The following is a 23,667-nucleotide window of genomic DNA, read 5'->3' on the forward strand; positions in this document are numbered from 1 at the left end:
ATGGGCATGGAGGCCACTGTGCTTAAATGGTTTGCTTCCTTCCTCTCTGATAGATCCCAAATGATTAAAATAGCGAACAGTCTCTCATCTCCTGTGGCGGTAGGTCAAGGTGTTCCTCAAGGCTCTATACTTGCACCCACATTGTTCAATCTCTATTTAGAAACACTGGGAAATCTCCTAAGTAAATCCGGGATCCACTATCATCTCTATGCAGACGACACTCAAATCTACCTCAAGGTTGCCTCCACTCACGATCTCTCCATTCTAAGCTCTACTCTCGACTCCATTCAAAACTGGATGTCAACTCATCAACTGATTCTGAATCCCTCCAAAACTGAATTCCTCCTCTCCTCCTCACTCTCTCCTCCCCCAGTTCAATCATGGATGGATGGATGGATCAGATGAATCTACTTAACAATAAACCCATCATTGTTGACAGCACAAAATCCCTTGGTGTCATACTCGACAAAAAACTCAATCTAATCTCTCACATCAATTCCATTGCAAAGTCTGCTCAATACCAACTGTGCCTTCTTTGGGGAATTCGTAGCTTCTTCCCGGAGCAGGACCTTAAAACCCTGCTGCAATCGCTGGTCCTCTCCAGACTGGACTACTGCAATTCTCTTCTTACTGGCCTCCCCAAATCCCACTTGTCCCCCCTTAAATCTGTTCTCCATTCAGCAGCTTGTTTCATTTATGGGGCCAAAAGAAGCGACCACATCACACCGATGTTATCCACCCTCCGCTGGCTTCCCATCGAGGCTGGAGCTATCTACAAGACTGCCTGTATCACCCACAAAGCATTGCACTCCTCCTCTCCTCACTACCTGGCGAATAAACTGAAACTCTCTGGAGGCTCTAGGCCATCACGTAATGCGGAAAATCTACTGCTTGAATCTCCCGCTTTCAATAAGGAAAGATCGATGGCCCAATCCTTTTCAGGCAACGCGGTGAGAATCTGGAACTCCCTTCCGCCTCAGCTCCGGACCACCACCTCCTCCCAGACCTTCAAAACGGACCTCAAAGTTCTCCTCCTCCAAAGACACCTACAAAAGTAATTCACACCCTCTCTATTATCTGAAGGAAGACCTCCCATTACTGAGAATTCTATTCTCCATGACTATGGAAGTGCCTTCCCAGTGCGTTCTTGTGGTTGGTGTGTTTGCCATTTATTGCAGTATTATCCTTGTATCTGTGTTTGATACTCTTTTGTAACATGCACACGCCACTTTTCTCTTGTAACTCACTGTTTGCTACGGCTCACATTTTGTTTGCTTTTGATACTTGCACAAGTGCCACCATTGCCTACATACCGTTTGTTCTTGTGCCTGAGTGTCTAGCATATATTGCAGTATTATACCTCTAATTGTACATTGTTTTCTCTTGCAACCTGCACACCTGTCACTTTTTCCTCCTGTAATGCACTGTTTGCTACCTCGTGTGTTTTGTTTGCTCACAATTGTCACTTTTGCCTCATGTAACTTAACGTCTGCTTTTGTAATTTGTTCCCTTGTAATTTTCTCCTCATGTATCATTACTGTTCCTATTGTGAAGCGCTCTGACGCCTTCGGGTAAAGTCCGCCCTATATAAAAACGCATAAATAAATAAGGTATGGGTTCATTGGTGACCAATGCCGGGACTGCGCCACCCCTTCCAATCGTGAATTGTGGCTAGCAACAACGCAACCTTCCCGGGCCGAGACCGAATGTCCCCACAGTCCAGTTCAGGCTTGCCCGGTCCGTGACAAATGCCAAACAAAACAGTATTTATAAACAATATTGCTCAACTGCAGAAGCACGTGGTTGATTCTAGAGCCAATGAGCACTTCGGAATTGTGTGTAGCGAACTAGGATTGGCTGAGGTACACCAATCTTAGATCATGTTACATAATACTCGCTCCTCTCGCCCCAACACTGCTACTATAATATGTATGGTCATGGATTTGTTTGCTTTTGCGACCCGGAAGAACCGAAATGAAAAGATTAATAACAGACGACAATTAGGCTGAATCCACGAACGGTCTGTGTAAGTATCGTGCAGGCGATCAGCATGGTGCACATGCGTGCAGTGTGTCATTGTGTACATAAAACTTGATGGCCATGACAGCTTTCTTGTGCGCGCCGCCGGTTTTCTTGCAATACATCACAGTGGGGCCAAAACATCTCTCATAGTACGCACATTAAGTGACTTTGTCAAAAGCTGCGTTTCCAGAGCTAAAATTGACCAAGCAACGTGATCTTTGTGGATATAGTTTTCTAAAAGCGTACTTGGAATTATACACCCGGTTTTGCAAGAATTATTCATTTTTTTAAATGCCTGTGAGCATATCGTTATAAAGTGCCTTACCATACTAATATTGCATAGCTATTAGTGAATACTGCCTTTTAAACATACACCATATCAGATGTGGAGTATTAATCAGGAATAGGTGAAAGAGCGGGATGCGGATTATATAACTTTCACAGACCGAACTAGTCATCAGTGAACATTTCCAGAAGGTTGTTGATATTAAAAAGACAGTGAGCGCCGATTTCAGTACCAAATTACTGCACCCTTACAGGACTTTGACCGATATTTGCCACATGTTTGTGATTTTCAGTAAAAAGCAGGCAGAGTGCGTATAATTGATGCTTTGTTATTGATAGATGTTATACATTTGTTGGGTGTGGTTGGAAGTCTAACCTAGACATGTTTACATGCAAAATGGTGTATTTGACTTGCTCATTGCCCGACGTGTTTGTGTGTGAATTGGGCTGGTATGCTTAAATGATGTTGTATGAACTCTCCTAACCATCTATGTGGCATGTTCCTACATTGTTGGCTGCGCGAAGTGCTCTGTGTATTATGTTGTGTTGGACGTTCATGTGTGTTGTTATTTATTCTTCACTAAGGAACAGTGAAGCTAAATTTTGTACATGCTGTCCCTGTGACACTGACAAAAGCCTTGCAGTTCTGATTTATGATCCCGGTTTTCTCAACTCAGTATTATGCAAATACCCCAGATGCTGTTGGACTCATTCTGACATATGTATATTTTATGCATGTATAACTGTGAGTTACACGTTTATGGTATAACTTTACAACCCGTTATGCATATTGGGACCTGTCACTTATCTTTTCGTGTCAAAAGGTACTGAGTCAATTTGTTGTGCTGTTTAGCCTTAACTTTTCTTTATATCATTCACAGATCTAGACTGTGAGGTTCCGCTGTCACAAAAACATGTCCTTTCCAATAATTTCACTGACCCTTCATTTGCTTGCTCATGTTTGTAACCAACATATGTATTCATGTTGATCTGTAAATATGTTTTTGCACTCCACCTCTTCCATTTGTATTGTAACGTAATGCATGCAATCCTTTCTGTAAAGATGTTTTGCACTACACCTGCTTCATATATACTGGATGTACTTTTAAGTACAGTGTTCCGACACCCTTGAGTACTGGTCTACGCTATAAAAAACTGTAATAACAAATTGAAAGTGCTATTAGGAGCACATTGACATCTACCTATGTTGAAAGCATGCACAATATCTTTGTACATAGTTGTGTGTAATGTAATATGTAGGTTGTTGGGTTAGAGTTGAATGCTGTTGGTGCTCCATGATAGCATTTTAGATGCATAACCAAACTGTTTTGGGTGCACGTGTTGTGCGCTAAAAGTGCTGTTGGGCTTATCGATGAGCCTTTTACTTCGCTGATACATGGTATTCAGGGCCCAGCTAGCTACCAAACATGTACAGTGAGTCCAAATACCGACCTTCTGTCTCTTCCAAATGGGTTAACTTACAGGTATAGAAAATAAGGAACGCAGACAGCATGTACTTCCTGAGCATACAGCATGTACTTCCTGAGCATACAGATGCATTTTAGTGCCTTCAACCAGTAGTTGTAGCAAGGGCATTCAGGGCACAGCTAGCCTGTCCATCCTAGGCATGTTACCAAGCGGGTCCAGTGAAACGTAGGTCTCATGCTCTGCCCTCTTCGCTTTAGGATTTCATGATCATGGTCAACTAGAAGAGGGTTAGTGAGTGAGTGCCGAGCTATGACGTGTTCTGTGTGTTTGTATGTGGGAGGAAACACCTATCCTTTTTTCCCTAGGATATTAGGATAGATGATCCACTTAGGGAAATTGATTGAGTGAGAGTAAGTGCAGTATTGAACTGCACAGTGCAAAGTAAAGTGTTTGTGGTGGATGAAGGGCAGGGTGCGGGCCCCTTGTAACTTATTAGGGTCAAGGACAGACGGGGGGAAATTGAAAAAGTGCGCACAAGAGCTGTGCAGTGTATCTGTGATGAAGAAAGAATGCAGGACACACATTTTAAAGCAGGAGTAGGTAAGTGAATGAATGAAAAAGTGCAGGGCCTGGGGGTATAGTTGGTAGGTGAAAGTAGTGAGGGGCACCCATATGAAGGAAGCACAGAGATTCATTTCACAGTAATAACTGCCATCCGTGCACTGTTCCCATAAAAGCCAAATCCGAAGTAAGATATGAAGTTTTGAATTTGACACTTTGATGAGAGAAAATTTGACGAGTTACTTTTATGAGTTTTAAAAAGACTCTAAAGTAGAGCCCTATGTAAAGCATTTACCCACCTCCGCATTGTATCTCTCTCCTCTATCAGTCACTTCACCCTCCACTCTCTTGACATATGTGTGAGAAGCTGGCCTGGTATATGATGTCCACTTATGTAAGTGGGCACCCTGCACCAATCCAGACAACCCTTATGGTGATTTAAGAGGTCTTAGACAACCTTAGAAGGCTCTCTAAGTGGTAGCTGTGGACAGCAGCCTTCAGGCTTCGTCCAGAAGTAGTGTAAATCAGCTTGTTTTACCAGAATGCAATCTTATAGTATAGATTAAGTGAAAAAGAACCACACCAAGTATTTATAAAAATATGTATTTATTATATAATACTCTCTAGTACATTTCAATATCTCCAACACGGAGATAAACACAATGCACACAATACGTTAGCAAAGGAACACAATAAATAGCACGAAATACACAGTGGCTCTGGGGGGCGACCAAACCATATACTAAGAAAGTGATATAAGAACCACGACTCGAGTCAAGACAGTGTCTAGAAGACGTAGAAGTGCTGGATCCCCAAGGAACCAACCAAGATGAGTAGATAGGGATCCACGGAGAGCGTGTGCAGTGTGGAAACACGACTGCGTGTTCCGTAGAACTCTATGTGCAAGTCGCGGTTGAATTTTTAAAGATTAAGGATCCTTTCCAGTGGACCCTGAAGAAACCAAGTGGATGACAGAAGGTTGGAGAGCCACCCCACGCGTGGATACCCTAGTGCCCACATTACCTACACCATGGAAGCCGGGCGCATACATGTGAGGTGTTGTCGGAAACCGCCGTTGAACCCAATGGAGGATTTCAGGAAAGTGCCACTAGTGAAGAAGGAGAAAGTGTCCGGTGGAACTCAAGGATGGATTCTTGATGAGAGGTACCTGCAAGCAGAGGAGACAGAGTTTATGTCACTCAGGGGTGACCAGGAGACTTGGAAGATGAATGCAGTTCGATCTCGGGTGTTGTTGGATGGATGACAATGACCTTGACTCTGCAGCTGCAAGGACCAGGCGATGATGTGGAGGACCAGGAGCCATGCATGAGTTGTCCCACAAAGGATAAAGAGTGCTGAGGGGTCGGTGTCCGGCGGGAGCACCAACAAGCCTTGGCAAAGGCACGCCATGCAGAAATAAAAGAAGGAGCAACGTCGGAACCAGCAAGGTCCAGGGGACTCACCAAAGGCAGGAGAGTCACGGCAGCCCCAAGCAATCAGGGCAGCCCAAAAGAAACAAGTGTGACCCTCAAATGGCCCCACCAAAGGCAGGGGAGTCAGGGCAGGCCCAAGCAATCAGGGGAGCCCAAAAGAAACAAGTGTGACCCTCAAGTTGACCCACAGGCCGTAGGCACTGAAGTGTGGAGAGGACCTCAAGCAGCTCATCAAAAGATGCAGGCCACGATGAACACAATGCGGTGTGGCTGAAGATTCTGGTCACTGGAGGTGCTCGAGGTTGGGACTACTTGGAGCCCGAAGATCTTCTTGCAGAGAAGCCAATAAGCCTTTGCAACTGCAAGTTGGTTGCGGTGCACCGGGGTTCAGTTATTGCAACCCCCACAAGGGATACTGGCCTCAAACTTGGTGAGAGAGTAGGGCAGGTCTCTGGAGCTATGGAAAACCACCACCTGTGTTGCAGAGCACATAGAGACCGGAGGAGCTCAGGATCTGCAGACCGGTCAACTTAGTTGCTGTGCCTGCAAAAGCAGTGGAGCGACTCCTTCGCTCCAGGGAAGATTTCTTCAGGTGTCTTTGATACTTTGCAGGCCTTGGAAGGTTTCTGTATGATGCACAGCCACAGACTATGCAGGAGACTGGAAGGGAGACTAAGTCAGGCCCAAACGAAATCCAGTGAAGTCCAGAGTACTCAGATGGTAGAAGGGCAGTGGTGTCTGATCTGAATCTTATCTCACGACGAATCTAGGGACCTACACCCAGGTAAGCCCATAAGTATCCTAGGGAAAGGGTTGGGAAGATTCAGGGCACCCTCCCAGGGGAGGGTCGGGACAGGGGGGAGATACTCCCATGCAGGGGCGGCTGGCGACATTTGAAAGTGGTGGGCCGCAAACTGATTTGCATACTGCACCGTAGCAAGCAAGCGATCCCAAACCCCATAAGGAGGGTTTGGGGGGGTTACCCCTCCCCCCCAAGAAAATTTTGAAAAAAGTGAAGAAAAATTGTGCATTTTCAAGCAAATTTGAGAAAACAGGAAGGTTAATAAAGCAATTGTGAAAGTGCAGTTATTAAATTAATAGATGGCATAACACAGGTAGCTGCTTATTCAGTATAATCACATAGCTTCATACATTCCGTCCTATTACGCTCAGGTGCTGAATTCAGACTATAAGACTTTCATGAAAATCTCATCCTATCATGTTGAACAGAACACATATTTGCAGGCATTTGTGTGAAGTTAACTAAACCAGCCTGAATGCCCACCTCATTATGATGGTCACACAAAATAATAATATAACTCCAAAAAATAAATTATTCAATGTACGCCATAGAACTACCTAAGCCCGGCTCAATCACCCCTCGTTCACCTTTGCGTTATTGCCTGTTATTTGCCTCTGAAAAGTCCCTGCCCACCCTCAGTACCTCTCCAAGCATCACTGCATCTGGCAGAAGGCCTACTTTATATAACTGATTGCTGAGCACTCGACGTCTCTCAAGTGGAAGGTCACAGAGAGGAAAGGATCCCTCTAAAACACAACACCAACGACATTTCACCAACTCCCAACCTCCATTATTCATGTCAGTCAAGACTTTCCAACCACAGGAAAGGGAAAAGGAGGACATACTCAGGGTGAGTTTCTCAGGTCCTACCAGCTTGAGAAGCTCATTTTGAGTATGTCTTCGTGGGACAGAAAATATGCCAGGAACAAAAATAAAAGTGGCCTCCATTAGTGAATCAGATAGCTGAAAAAGTGGCCCATATTTGCAAATTGTTGCAGTTTTGAACTTGTAAAGACATGCTGTACATATGGTTTGGAAGGTATGGACACTGGGTATGCTTTTGTGCTTTCTACAGGCAATGTTAATGGTAATATCATGCGTCTCGACAGTAAAAGTCAGCCCAAACCATAAATCGGGTCCACAAACAGCCCACAAATCGACCTGTCAGACCAGCCCTTCTGACACTGCCACATTGCCCCATTGGCCTGTTTCACCCTGCAAGCCACAAATACAATGTACTTCCAAATCACAATAGATATAGTGAGAGGAAAAGGCAATGTGCAGTACTGGAGAAGGTACAGTCAGGGGTGGACTAAGCTAACATAATAAAGAATCTAAATATGGATTCCCCCGTCAGTGTCGGGATGGGAATGAATTACTTTCAAATTAATGGTAGCTTTAAGGCTTTAAAGCATGGAATGTACATAGCAAAGCACACAGTTTCACTGGCAGTCCTTCTCCTAAAGGACAGGGAGGTACCCTAGAAATCTGAGCCGGGTCGAAATCGAAGTGGCAGAGCTGTAAATCCATTGTTATTCCCAGAATGCAAAATGCCATGAGCATTTCTGAACTACTTTCTTTTCTGTGGCTTTTTCATGTCGGCAGGCTGATTTTCGGACAGTTCAGTACTTTCTGTGTATCTGCTGCTGTGCTCTCACATTCCCAAAATCGTCTACTTTGACCCCAAAGCAAGTCTTTTGCTAAAAACGTTACCTCTCCTGTTTATCTCCCGGTTACTACGCCGCGCAGTCGGTGGCCTCACACCCGTTCTTCTTACCCAGCCTCACTCAGTTACCTCCTAGATTCCCCTGCTCTTGTACCACCTCTCCCCCTACACTTCCCCTTCATTTTACCTACCCCCGTCCTCTCCCCCCTCCATCCCAGGCTCCGGCTACCCCCCACCTAGCCAGTCTGCCTTTGCCCAGCCTCCCTCTCGCCCTCGTGATTCTCCTCTAGTCACCCAGTCACCCCCTTCCGCTGGCCCACCCCAGCCTCCCTCTGCCCTATATCCATCTCCCATAGCCCACCGGCACCAACCCTCAGATTCTCCTGGGCCGCCCCAGCCTCCCTCTCTCCCTTCTATCCCCCCCCCCCTGTCTATCATTCCTGAATCCCGAGGCGCCGCTGCCCCACCACCAAATCCTTCTCCTTTCTACCCTTCGCCTCAATACGAGCAGTACCCAGTGCCTTTTGCCACCGCGGAACCAAGCCTATCCCCATACCTGTCTCCCTCAGTTCGTCCAGCCTCTTCCACATTCCTGTCCCACTCTCCCGTCTACGCTTCATCCCCCCCAAACCAATATCAGGCTGCATCAGGCTTACCTCAAGGTCCCTCTGCCACATATAGTGATTCCTCTGGCTATCAGTCGCTGGCCTGTGTCTGCTCCATCCCCCCTATGGCTATACTTCTCTGCCTCTCTCATCACCTACAGTCTCAGCAGCAGAACCCCAAGCCTCTTCACCGCCCATCTCTCTCAAATCCTCTCAATACCGGTTCTTTTCAGAGTGCTCTGTCGCCAGCACTAAATTATCCATACCAATCCCCCACCCTGCCCCGTACTTCCCTTTCAAGGTCTACCACCCACATCCCGAATTTGTACACCAAACCGGTCTCTCTTTCGTCCACTACTGCACTGCATCGCAGCAGGGTAGGCTTTCAGAACCACGGCCTGAAACCCTGGAGATTGAACTGGCGTAGGCAATGAACTCTTGCCATTATACTGGTTTAGGATGCTGCGCATGTCCAGGCCTGAGACCGTGCAGGCGGGGTGTATGTGATTGAGCTGGCAGACGTGATACTGCACTGGCGAGCACCCGATCAGGCAAGCAATGGCACTGACAGAGCTGGAACAAGTATAAGATTTCGCTGGCAGAGATTATACTGGCCTCAGAGGCTCCGTTAAGGTTGCGACAGGCAATACAAAAATCCGCAGCAGATATTAATTAAAACATATGCAGCACCACGCACCCACCTACTGTGTCTCAGACAGTCGGTGATTTAACTGTGTTGTGGTGTGGTCGTGTGGACTGTCGGACGTCTGCTGGGCTCAGGCTGCTGGCTCACTCTGCACGTGGCGACGACGACGACACTAAGTTCTGTTACAAACAGAAACAGAAACAACTTACACAGAACGTCACGGCGCGCGCACCTGTCCTGAATGGCCCATCACTGTATGGCTTCATGCTGAAGTCACACAGTGATTGGCAATGATATATGCTGTGCTGAGCACTGTCTGCCTCTCTGCCCACGCGCGGCATCCAATAATGGATGTTGCGTGGTGGACCATCCAATCCTGGCAGTGCATGCAGCACCAGGATTGGCTAGAGGGGCAAACTGAGTACTCGCCCTGGCAGCCTTTCTAAAACCCGGGGCCCGGCTGAAGCAGCACCCCCGGCCCCTTCGGACCCTCTCTCTAGGCTGAACTGTTTGACGTGCATCGGCGCATGCTCGGGCAAGTCACAGCCCAGAAAACCTCATGCGCACAGTGGAGTGCTGCTGGCCTGCTGCAGACTGTCTGTCACTCAGCAGACCAGCAGCCCCGCCCCTACCCCCTGCGCACTCCGGACCGGCGGACCGCACCACATAACACATTATCGCCTGTCCCCGTGTCCCGCGCTGCGCTGTGGCGCTAATTTATTGCAAATGTTTATAAATAGCTTGCAAGTTGCCACAGTGCGTCCAGGCTTAGTGGGGCTACGCCCCAATGGACGCACCGCGGCTGCTCCCATGTCCTTTGTCCAGTTTCGCGCCAGAGTCGGAGCCAACGGCTCCCAGAACTGGTTTGATCTGGACTATGCAAGGGGACACCAAGTGAGCCCCTCATTCAGACTTTCTGGCACTGGCAAGCGCACCCACCTGGTCCCAATACACTAAATCCTGTCTGGGAGGTCGTCACGCCTCCCTGTGACAGGATGCCTATTGTTACACCTTCCTCTGCTTGCGCTTGGCTCAGCAGCAGGAGGGCAGAATCGTGTCTCTGGTCGGCAGTAATCATTTTGTGCTGTCCGGGTCCAGAAGTTTGGCACCGGGAACACTAAGCCTAACAAAGAGCTCATCCAGTGCTTGGAATCCACCCCTACACTGTAAATGGAGTATGATTCCAACATGTTTGATACCAAAATTGATAGGATTTGTTTGAGCTGTTTTCGATATGGTCATCGTGTAATTACGTGGGGCCCCTACATATAATGTATGGCTGCGTCACTGACAACCCGGGAGAATGGACTCCGTAGGCTACAGGGGTGTCCTGCACTTACAGGGGCACCCTCTCACTTAGAACCAAGCACCCTGCCTTCCGGATTGCAAAGGCCTGCTGTAGGGGTTACTTATAGGTTTTTAGTGCAGTGACCCTAGACATAGGAAACCTATATCTTTAGTAAGTGGTGCTAGCACCAGCTTACACAGGCTGCAATGGCATGCCGTAGTTGCATTTTATTTTGAATGGTCTCTCATGGGTGGCATCAGACACTGGGGTACGTACGCCCTGGGTACCTTAGTACCATATACTTGGGACTTATAAGGGTACCCCATTGTCCAATCTGGGATGTACCGAAGTTCTGACCACAACAGGTTTAGGGAGAAAGCAGATAGACTGGGGTCCTGATTAGCAGGATCCCAGTCGGACTAGTCAAAATACAGCTTAGCACCAGGCAAAAAGTGGGGGTAACCATGCAGAAGGATTCTACCTTCCTACAATATGTAATTAATAACACTAAGTGTACCCTTGGTAATTGATCAGTGACATTCATCCTACTCAGGTATTGGTGCTGGTCTCGTTGACTGCATAAACAAATTAGGGTCCAAGCCTGCCGGATTCCAGGGATCCATAGTAGACATTGGTTCTTGCCAGTTGGGTAGTGAATGTAAATACTTTGCAAACACATGTCCCTTCAAGACAGTGAGTTATATGGAATACATGGCATATCCAGTCTCTCCTCCAGGAATGTTATGTTCTTTTATGCTATATGTATTTCTATAATGTGCATTCTGCAACTGATATGGCCTAACTGTGCAAGTTGGGTTTTTACCATCAAGGCTCGTTTTTGAGGATTTTATTACAGAAGTCATTGCTGCTTCTGGAGGCCGTGGTCAGTACTTTATGGGTGTCCCTCTAAGATTTTTTAATGAAATGATCTTTATTGAATTTTCTTAGGATACAAGCTGTCCGCATAACAAGCGATTGATACGTGAATCAACATCAGAATGTTGTTGTTAATGTTATCAGAACAACAAAACCCCAACAGTCCCCCAGCCCGTCCGGCTCTTTTGTGGCAGGTCTGATGGTGACCAAAACACAGGAAGCCACGCAGTTTGCTGCAAAATAACTCCCCACAAGATGAAGGAAACACACTTGTTTTCTTATATAACCCTCACCCACCATGGTTGTCCTTGGTGGCATGCTTCATCATTGGGTCCATCCCGTTCTGCTAAAGAATGAGGCGTGCTGCGACGTACGAGTTACGCTGGAACACTAATAGATGTATTAATTTGGCGTAGAATGATGACAATAGGAGTCGGGGCTTGTGTATTTGGCGAGGAAAGAAAACCTTAAAAATACCTGGCTAGTAGGTAAACTATTATTTATTTTGGCCTCGGTATGATTGAAAAATGGGGAGAGGGAAGGGTGGATAACTGTGTATGTGTCTTCCTAAGAGTCAACATGTTTCAAGCCATCCTCTTGGCTTTTCATCAGGGCCAAGGATCCACCTCCTTGATACCACTCCTATAGTGCGGTTGGTGTTAATCGCTCTTAAAAACTTTGAATGCTACATATAAGAAGGTGATTATATCTACTTGGTATTCACTGTTTTGTAGAATTATTTAGACAAATGTTTTGCTTCATGGTTACTCCTGTGGTCAAGGTGAGCTTATAGTCACACTTAGATCAAAGCATTCCCTAAGCCATTCACCTAAGGTCACGCCTCATTCTGCAGCGGAACGGGATGGACCCAATGATGAAGCGTGCCAGCTAGTGGGTGAGGATTATATAAGAAAACAAGTGTGTTTTCTTCATTTTGTGGAGACTTAGATTGCAGCAAACTGACGAGCCTCTCTGGCCCTCTATCTCCCCTATTTTTTCAAAGGTCTCATGGTAAACAATAAGGAATAATCTTTTGTGAATGGATTGTGAAGCAATGTTAAGGATCATTCGCTGTACAACTGGGGCACACCTGCCCCCCGCTGTGGTGACAATGGGGCCCCTGGGAACCTGACTCTGCTGGCCCCTCCGAGGGGACAGTGTCTGGGGGTTCTTTCAAGTCCGAAAGCATGGCCACCCAGGCTCGCCGGTCATCCTCTAACTTGTCATCCCTGCGAACATGTTTCATGCATATCTCTTTCACAGTTGTCCATTCAGTAACATTCCTGCGCCAGCCTGAATGCCTGTAGGAACCCGATCCCTACCATCTAATAACTATGCAGAGTTTTGCCAGCACTAGATAAATATGGATGTACTTTCTGCAGAATTCTTAGACCCAGCAGTATCTGCTTCATTGTAAGCTGAATATTTCATTCTGTGACTCTATTAATGTCCCTCAACACCATTTGCCAGTAGGGTATCAATATTGCACAGGACCATATCATGTGGATGAAGATTGCCTCTGTCCCACCGCATTGTGGACAACAATCCCTACGGGTACTATATATGGTATGTAGTGTCTTTGGAGAAAGGTACGTTTGATGCACATAGTTGTATTATCATAATTAAAATCTGGCATTCGAGCTAATCATCTTTACTTCCTAGTGTACCTGTGTCCAGTCTTTTGGGGACATTCGAGTCCTCCAGTACACCCTCCCGTTTGGTCTGAACTCGGAGCATCCCAATTGGAATGTCGGCACGTAGGGTTTTGTAGATATTAGAAATCAGTTTACATCCTCCTACCATGTTCAGCAGCATCACTAGTGTATCAGAGGGCTGTGGTGTGTTCAGATAAGTCGGCCAGAGGTCCTGGGCAGTTACTGAAATCGTCGCATATTGCAGATATTGCCCTGTTTCCAGTGTATATGTTTATGTGGAGTTGTCTGGTTTAATACATTTTCCTGCAGGATATAGGTCCCCTAATGCACTACAGCCCCCGTCTTTCCATTTCTGGACAGACCTAGATTATGCTATCTGTAAAAAGGGTTGGAGGGACCATATTCGCTTATCTGGGACATATGGCGCTCTCCGCAGTACCTGCGTAACCGCCTCTTCCCACAATTCGCACTCCTGACGAACTACGTAGGGTGTATCCAGAGGCACCCTCTTACCCCTCATCAATAGGATGGGGAGTGTCTTCTCCCCATGGGAGCTTTGTAGGAGTTTCTTCTCTCAGTTACCCTCTGGGTCTAACCAGTGGACCGCATGCTGCAAATGTGCAACCACCTAATACTGGTCCATATGAGGGACTTCGAGCACCCACTCTCCCCGGTCCCAGGTCCGTTTAAGGGCACACTTCCATCTGTAGGCACACAGCAGCTCCTCCAGCCAGTTATCTATGGTTTTAAAATAATTCTGAGGAATCATTTAAAGGATCCCTTGGAGGTCATATAAGCATCTAGGGAGCAGAATCATTTTGATGATCGCAATCTTGCCCATTAAGGAGAGAGAAAGCTCCTTCTAGAACTGCATTGAGAATCATAGTCCGATAATCACCCTCCCAGGTCCAAGAAAGCTTGTACAATTTGGGCCAGTCTGAATCCCAGGTATTGCACTCCTCTCCGACTCCCACGGGAGTCCCACCCATGGAAGCGCCCCCATCGGCCGAGCTCCCAGATCCCCTGGCAGAAACAGCCTGGACTTTGTTGGATTAACACGGAGGCCTGGCATCTCTCCAAACTCCTGCATCACATGTACAAAGTATCGGGGTCGAGTATTCCAGTTGCATCAGATATATCAGGTAGTTTGTGGAGTAAAGGGAAACCACATGGATATTGTTCCCCCTAGTGATCCCCCAGAGGTGCATGGTCCTGTGCAACCTCTCTGCCACTGGCTCCATTGTGAGTGCAAAGAGGAGGAGCGACAATAGGCACCCTGCCTTGTTCCACTATGTAGCTAGAAGGCTGCTGACACCTCCCTCCCTGACCTCACCCTGGCGCATGGGGCATTATACAGTAGCTGGACCCATTGTATATATTTAGGGTCCATGCCCATCCTCTGCAGCACCTGCCACAGGTAATTCTAATATAATTAGTGGAACACCTGTTCGATATGTAGGTCGGCCAAAGTGTAGGTGTCCTGACACAACTGTGGGGCGTGATACACCAGCGAAAGTCTTCTTAAACTATGGAGGGTACTACGCTGAGGAATAAACCCTGACTGGTCTAGATTAATTGGGCTTAGAAGATGACGGAGCAGGCGCACCACCATATATTACTAAGGAATATGACATCTACTTTCAATAGCAATATTGATCTGTATGAGAAGGCCTCCAAGGGGCCATTGCCTGTTTTTTGTATAAGTATAATTAAGGCCTCGTGCACTGAGTGCGGGATAGACCCCCTCTGGAGAGCCTCCTGGTAGCCCTCTAACAGCCAATTTACCATTTGGTCAGGGTAACTGTGGTAGGATTCAGTGAGTAGCCCATCACTTCTTGATGTTTTTGTGGTTTTCATGTTCCTAATCGGCACGAAGATCTCTTCCTGGGTGATGGGCCTATGTAGGTGTTCCCAATCATCAGGATCTAACTTTGGGAGTGATATTTCAGCATACCACTCTGACTCACCTCCTCACCCAGCGTACATTGAGCTCAGATGGAGCTCAAAGACCTGTTTGATGGCCCTCTGGGTGCAAACTAGGGACCCCTGAACAGTACAGATAGGCAGTATCGGAACTTGTTGGGTCTCCTGTCTGGTCAGCCTGGCAAGCATCGCTCCAGTTATGTCGTCCTCTCCATGCAACTGTTGGCGATATGCTATATAAATATGTTTCTCGAGTCAGGGCAAGTCATCAAGTACCACCCAACGACCCTCCCACCAGTCCTCCAATCTTTTTAGATGTGTGTGCAATCCTTTCTCTATGGTAGCTAGGTCTCTTTTGTGTTCCCGAATGTCCCTGTTCAGTTGTTGCCTCACCCCTCAGAATACCACTTTCATTGCCTCCAAGTCCAAGGCTCTGGATCTTTCGGTGCCCCTGTATTCCTAAAAATAGTGCAACAGGGACTCCTGGATTTCAGCTTCAAATGGGGAGGGGTCCCGATAATGCCTCGGCTCTCAATCGCCACAGAGGGATTGTGGTACACCCCCGCTCTCCAACAAAGCTCATTTAAACAGGGGAGTGGTCTGATATATCTTGTGTTAAGTAAGAAATCTAGTTATCCTTCTGTGCCAGGCTGTTGGAGATTAGGCATTAGTCTAATCGACTGTGTGTACCCGCATTGGGTGTATAGCAGGAATATGTTTTCTCAATGGGTGTCTCTCCCACCACACATCTAGAAGGTGGAGGCCCTGCATTGTGTTGCATAAGGTTCTAATCATGTTGGTCTTAGTATGTTGTCTGGGCGGAACTGTTTTGAGCATCCTGTTGAGGATGCAAATACAGTCACCCACCATTATAATGTCCGCATCAAGGTACCGCAGCGTGGCCATGGTTACTGTGGTGTAGAAGTCTGGACAGTAAATGTTCGGCCTGTACATGTCTGAGGCTGAGCTTGTGTCCATTCAAATCACCATGCACAATGACATTTCTACCCTCCGGGTCGGGGACATGGCTTTTGTAGCGAAATGTGTCCCCCAGAGCCATCCAACTCAGTGCACCTCGGACAAACCCAGAATAAGATATGGCAAAGGGTTGTCACCTCCACACATGCATTTCCAGTAGGACTGCTATGGACACTTTATAGCATTTCAATTATGCTAATACTCTGCGGCATTTTTCATATCGAGCAATGCCCCTAACATTCCATGACATGAATTTATTTGCATGTCCCGCCATCACTAGACCACTTTCAGCCACCTCTGAACCAGAGGAAGACCCCACCACCCATCAAGTCCCCAGGAGTACAGAAATCCAGACCACATTTTACAAGAGCAGAACGTAATTCCACAACTCTTTAAACATCTGAAGAACGTGTGTCCCCCCCACCACAAATCCACACTCCCATTGGGCTGCTCAACCCCACTGTCTAGTCTGGCAAAAGACCACACAAGAACCGGCTTTTGCCTCCCCATTCCCAAAAACATGTTTCAGTGTATGAACAGGAAAAACAAATGAGAGAGCTAGGACCGTGTAAGTATTGAAAAACAACTTGGACGGACCAGTCTGATAGGTTGTCCAACACTGCAGTGCCTGGCACCACAAGAGTTAGTTAAAAGAACCGTCACACACCAACCTAGTTGGTGTCATGCTTCATCATCGGGTTCCCAGCTGAGTAGCCGAATGATACTCAGCTGTGCTGCGACACCTGGTTACAGTGGAGCGGGTTTTTGTTTTTTTCTGTGAATGTGATGAAGTGGTGTGATATAAAAATACCTCTGGAACTCATTGTTAGAATAAATGGTAATTAATTTCTGTTCTACATTACACTAGGGGTCAACAACTTTAATACATGTCAGTCCTCAAGATGGTCTCATCAGTGAAAATGTAGAGACCAAAACGTCGACTTATACACTTCTTTCCCAGACATTTATTTGACTTTGACTGTGAAGAAAGAGTTTACAATTGTTACAGTGAAGGTTGAAATATCAAATTGGTACCTTCTTGTTCCATTGTATGTATTATCTAAAAGTACCCTCGATGAAATTTCAGGATAAAAAGTGAATATTTTTATATACACCCGTTTCTGTTTACTTATTGCACTTTATTCCATTTTGATATATACTCTATATGATGTATATTTTTTGTGATCTATTTCCAAGTACAAAGTAATTGAGCCGTGAGAAAATAAGTTGATGAAAGAAATTAATTAGCAAGTATATAACCTATCTTGCCTCTAACTGTGATTGCGAATAAATCAACTGAGTATTTAAGTAAATCCCTTGAAAGTACTTGGTTGCAGCCAAAGAAGTACCCCACAGCCCAGTGCGTCACTTTTATATGTACACAGTATGCTGCTTGTCCTGTTGCGAAGTGAGAGAGTGCACAATACTGGCCACGGGGATAGGGGGTTTCGTACAGCGTGCCCCCTGGCATTTGAGTATTTGAGGTCACGCCGCTTCAGCCGACTCATGGGCCAGGTGGGGTCAGATCATGCAGGCCATTCACCACCTGGGCTGAAGGTGGGGCCTCGCCTATGTCCCCCTGTTGCAGCCTGTGGGGAGTCCTCTCGACCTGCAGCCACCTGCTTCGCAATGGTAGGGTCGTTGCAGAGAGGCTCTTTGTAGCAGGATCGCAATGTCTTTCCCATTAGGCCGAGACCAAGGGGCGACCTACGGTGGAATCCCTGGGCCCAGCGCGGCCTTGGTCTCTCACCAAGTTGTGGCACAGCTGGGGCTCCAGAGCGGATTTTATGGCCCGGGACACGATTAAAATGTTGTTGGCATCATTGTGGCAAACTGGGGGTAAACACGACCCCGGATGGGTATAGATAAATACAGGATATTTTTTATGTCGGCAGGAACACCGTTAAGAAACATCTAGTCTGCCATGTTGCCTTGCCACGCCCCCACATGGGTGGCCATCTAGGATGGTTTGCATTTCTATATTTTTGTACTGAGCTTACTATTCCAGATGGGTTTGGGAGCATTTTCTTTGATGCAATTATCTGTCTAGACCATATACAAAGAATCCAAGACTTGAGGAACCTCGAGTTAAGTAATCCTTGAATAGATTAGTGCCCATGCTTTTTGACTTCATAATTCACATGATCCATCTGACAGAATAGGGTTATGAATGAGAGTTGTGGGGCCTAGGAAATATTAAAACTTAATGAGGCGAGAAAATTCTGAGATTACATGTTCTGTGATTGTATTTATTTGAACAATGAAGCACACACAACTCGAATGTTCAGGAGCAGCATAGAGTTTTGTTGTGAAGCCAGGAAAACATTGGAGAAGCCAGAGAAATGCCATGCGGTATGGCAATTTTCTTGGAAGTATTGCTAGTCGTCTTCCAGCTTTAGAACATGATGTAATAGGAACACAGCTGAAATGAAGGCTTTTCTTTTGAGCTCGACCTGTTTGGTATTGAAATGATCTTAGACATTGAGGGTAGAAAATATGTATTTGATGCAGGTGACCATTTAATTTGGATAATCGTTGTAATACTCTGATTTGCTGTCTATGGGAAATGGACGGTATGGTTACCACAAATTCAATCACCCTGCCAATGATTGTTGCCTCCTTACTTCTTAATGCTGTTGTTTAAGCCAAAGTTTTTCTGTAACCTACAATTAACAGAAGGAGTTAAGTTATTGCTAGGTAAAATTCTTTAATTTGCACCTGGATCAATTTAAGCCATTTCTTACCGTGAAACTAGTCTTGGAGCTATTCACTTTCCATGCAACTAGACTTAGAATACAGTCGTAATATAACAATGTAACATTTTAATGGACCAAAAGAGGAATGTTGATGTTTATTTGTACTTGGCTGAAATATAAAAAGAATGATCAAGCTTGAGGTTGTGTAGTTATGTTATGAAAACCCTAAAACACACCGTAGGTCTTTATCCAGTCTTAAATAGGGCCTGAAAAACATGGTTAAAAGGTATGTTTAATGTAGCGAGTATTTAATCAATAATAGACAGGGACACTTCTAACACAAAGGAGAAACAAATGCTACATGTAGCTTAGTAGTTAAAACCAGGCTCATAGCAGAAAAACTGCTGGATGTGTCACAAAATTATTGCCCGAATTATACAATGCTAATTTCTGTGGCTATAGTGACCAGACACAGAGGGTCAGAGATCATCTATTCCTTGACTCCGAGTCTTCTTGTAAAAATATTTTGTATAAAGCTGTGAGTAACCTTGTTTTCGTTTTTAGAGCATGGCCAGCTAGATGGCTGTCCGGCAGCACTAAGGGAGCGCTCTCTGCTCAGCCTCACGATCCTCCAACATCCTGCTACCCCAGGGGCCCTACAGAGCCGACGCTCCGAGGGGTATGCGTGGGGGTTGCCTCATTGTCCCCCTCGTTCGACGTCCGTAATGTTGCCGCTGAGCAGAGGTACCTCCCCGGCGCAGCTGTAGTGAACGTGGCCTGGGCGAGGTTCGTGCCCTCCGGCCGATATCAGCAAGAGTTCCAGCTGGAGACGGTGGCCTCTGCAGCAAAGAATTAGCCAAGCAGTGACACGCTGCTGGAAACAGAGCTCGTCTCCAGGGCACAAGTCCTAACAAGCATTTGCCATGCAATAGGTCTCGCATTTACGCGAGTTTGAGCTATTGACATTGCAAATAACAATGCCTTCTTTTTGTTTTCGTTTTACACACATAAATAAAAGGCATTGTCATTTACAATGCCAATAGCTTAAACTCGCGTAAATGCGATACCTATTGCATTGCAGGTGCTTGTTTTACAGAGGACCGGGGCACTGGCCTTCTCGGGACAAGGTTTGAGGGGAAACACTGGAGGAGAGACGCACAAATTGAGCATGTTATGCACCAAAATATTTGTGAACTGGTGCTAAAAACGCATTTACTGCAGATAAAATTGTGCATCTATCATTTCGTGCATCCGTGAATCAAGCCAGGTTTCAAATGGCAGGGTTTTACATAACACCCTAATGCATTCTGGGAGTTGTTGGTTGGCTGCTTTTTTATACTGATTAATTAAAAGGGGAATTTTGATCGACACTTGGACTTTTTGTCATTTCATTACGCTTCAGAGTGGGCTCTCCTTTAATTAGATTAATTGTATTCTGTTATTGTAGTTCAATTGAACTCACTGGATGACTCGTCTGTCGGTTTGTCAGACTGCGGGAATATAGCGACCTGAAGCCGCTTGTGTTTTTTTCTGGGCGCTAGATAGAATTGAGCGCGAGAGATCTCCTGCTGAGTGGAATCCTCTCTCCATGGCGTTTCCTGCTGGGTGTTTAGGGTCCAATGCTTGTTCTTGCTGGCTCCAGGCACAGTGTTGGATGGATACCAGGGCTTGCCGCTGGTACGCGTGGCCCTGGCCTGCAGAACACCCTTTTTTAGGGCTCGGGCCTAGCGTACACTGCGCATGCAGTGTCGCGCAGCGAGAGTCCTTTTCCCAGCGTTTTGAAAATGGACCTGGAAATTCCACGCAGCTCGTGCGTGTTATTTCCAAGGTTCATTTTTATTGGCCTTCGCGTGCGTGCTGTTTTTTAACAGAACACGCAATAGGCCATGGGCGGTCACGTAACTCTGCCCATGGCCTATTGGTGGCTGTTACGCGCACCAAAAGGCCATATATCTTCAATTATCGCGGCCGTGATGGGCCGCGATAATTGAAGACATATGCTGGGAGTGGCGCGCGCGCACCACTCGCCAGTTACTTTTTTTTTGTTACAAAAGGGATCGCGAAAGCGATCATTTTCAGTGCTGCTTGCTTGTTTGTTTGTTTGGTCAAGTCTCTGTGGCTGGTAGAACGGACTGCAGAGGTTCTTTTATTTGCATGCGTTATATAGAATGCCCACTCGTTACACTTTTTTTTTACACTTTTTCAGCCCGGTTTTGAGCTCTACTGCCAGACCGCCCCTTTCCCCTCCGGCCCTCCCCCGTTGCCATAGACGCTCAATTGGGATGCCGCTGGTACCACGTCAGGACCCACGTCACTGGTAACGCCACTCTAACATTACTTCTTCCGGCCGATCCTCAGCTACTTCTCCCAGCTGGTCTACCCGTGATGGCAACCTGTGGATCTGTCTCTGACCCAAGCCCAGCACTCTGGCAATTGGCCGCCTTCGGCTCCTTCCACCCTTCACAGATAAGATACCGCCCTGACTCAGCCCTCCTACACCCCCTCTAGGCCACCACGCCTCTTCCTTTTCAACATCGGCATCGCCGTCCGTCTGTCCCTTCTCGTGCCAAATAGAGCGTCATTTGACCCATCAGGGATCTTCACCTGGACCCATTTCAGATCACTGATTACTTGTATTCCCACCGGTAAGCTCCACACCTCCGCGTTGCATTGCCCCTCTCCTGGCCTTCCTGGTGCACTCTTTTTCTCAATCTAACCAAGCCCCCTCTGTTTCAGCCTCTTCTGCCCCGGATTCTACATGAATCGGGCTGCGCCTGCCCTCGGTGGACCCTCTCCAGGGTCCCATCGTTTGCACACTAATCAGTCCCTTCATTGGTAAGTCTTGCTTCCCAGTGACCGCACTGCCCCTGTGCCTCCGCGGCTGCCTGGCCATCCATTGACCATCCCGACAGTAATTATGATTTTTCTCCCCTTCAGTCACCTACGTCCCAGGATCCCCTCTGAATGGGATGTGCCATCCTTTTTTTCCACTTCCACGGCTGAGGTTTTTCCAGCACACGGACCTTCCTTCCTTGTACTATAACCCCTGGTGAGTGCCTTACCTTATCTATGACACACTTCTCACTTCGAGTAAACTGATTCCCAGTGTGGCCGCTGCAGTGCTCTCGGGTTTCGCAGTGTGGCTGCATCTCAGCCTGAGAAGGGCTGTGGAGCCCGCGGCGCAGTGCACCAATGCAAACCAGCCATCGCCCTCTGCATTTAAGTTCTCGAGAGTTTTTACTTTAGTCAAAAATTATAAAGATGCACATGACGCTGGTTTTTTCTACTTTTAAATACTCTTTTTGCTTCCAGAGCAACCAGTCGACCCTGTGTTCAATTTCGGTGTACTTTATTGAGAACTTTCTAGCCCGTTCGGGTTTTCTTGCTCTCTGAGTTTTAAGTCACAAAATCTTGGCCGTTGGAATGCAAAGCTAAAGTTCAGCCAAAGAACTCCTAGCAGGGAGTGAGAGTTAATGGACCAATCTGCTATGTCTTGTCTGTGCTTTTACTGTTGACTTCTGGAATGTGTTTGATGAGACGAGAGTGACTTAAGACCGAAGATACAGATGCAGCATGGTGGGGTTAGGGCCTGCCGGAACTATAAAGCAGTGGTATCAGCATTGTCCAGACCCCGTGCATCATTCCAGGGCGCCCACAGGGCAGCATTAACTCTTACATTTAATATTCTTCAGATTAACTCTCAAATGTAATATTTTCAGACCTTAGCACTCGCAACGAGCATCTGACTTAAGTTGATGTATTTCCTATTGGTTCCATCTCTGAATGCATGATAGTTTCGATAAAGTAAAGCATTATATCTGCAGCCCCCCCTCCCGGTGGACGTGACTGCTAAATGATCCATGATGTTGTATCTCTGCCTCTAGTTACTGCTGCAGGGCTTCCACTGCTGATAAGAAGGCCCCTGCACCACGAATCACTCAAACGCACGCACCCCTAAAACAGACTCGCATCTTTCTTTTCAGCAGATCTCTCACTTTTTTGCATTCATTCTACAATATTGCATGTATTTATTGTCTCACACTCTTTCTGAAAAGTAGCTTGCAAAGTACCACATCCAGGATTTTTACAGCTTTTTTTACACAATATTTAGCTTTTTTTATGACTGCAATTGTTTAAAAATCACACTGACCTATTTAAACTATTCTAGCCAATAACAATCCGCTAGGCTAGACGTAACCATTAATGTATGTTGTTTGTACTATATGGTTTGTAGAAATTATGTGGTGCTTCTTATATTGTCGGAGTGCATGTTTGAAAGATTGGGGTTAACTTTAGCCTTTGTGTGGGGGTAGAGTGGAGTGCATACATTCTCCATTCAAGGGGCACTAACATTCTAATCTAGCTGAAGTGCTCTTCAAAAGTGTGAACACAGAGGCAAAACCTTTGTACCTGCTGGTACCTACCAACCATATCCCTTAGTCGTGGTCTTATAATGTGTGAATGGAAAAGTCAGGTTTTTATGTATATTGTATATAAACAACTTGCATGCAGTATTATAAGGAAACTGCCTTTCATTATTCAATAAATAATCACATCCACTCCACATAATTTGACATCAATCCACATAATTCAACTCAACAACACACCACATACAACTAATCCACACGACAGAATTCCACATCATGCCACAAAATTCTACAGCACACCACATAATTAAACTCCACCACATACCATTCCACAACACAAAATACCATTACACATAATTACACTCAATAACACACAATCCCACTCAACACAATTCCAGTAAACTCAATACCACATAATTACTACCCACAACATTCC

At 46.3% G+C, this 23,667-nt stretch overlaps 1 protein-coding gene across 2 annotated transcripts in view; it reads left to right on the forward strand.

Annotated features, from left to right (window-relative positions):
* The first annotated feature begins 1,901 nt into the window (after positions 1–1,901).
* INPP5K (inositol polyphosphate-5-phosphatase K) overlaps positions 1,902–23,667 on the forward strand; it is a 408,122-nt gene continuing 386,356 nt past the window's right edge. For both annotated transcript variants that reach the window (XM_078680171.1, XM_078680170.1), the window contains exon 1: positions 1,902–2,026. The gene's annotated coding sequence lies outside the window, so the exon portion shown is untranslated. The remainder of the gene's footprint in view (positions 2,027–23,667) is intronic.

Source organism: Lissotriton helveticus, chromosome 3_1 (assembly GCF_964261635.1).
Source record: "Lissotriton helveticus chromosome 3_1, aLisHel1.1, whole genome shotgun sequence".
NCBI classification, from domain to species: Eukaryota; Metazoa; Chordata; class Amphibia; order Caudata; family Salamandridae; genus Lissotriton; species Lissotriton helveticus.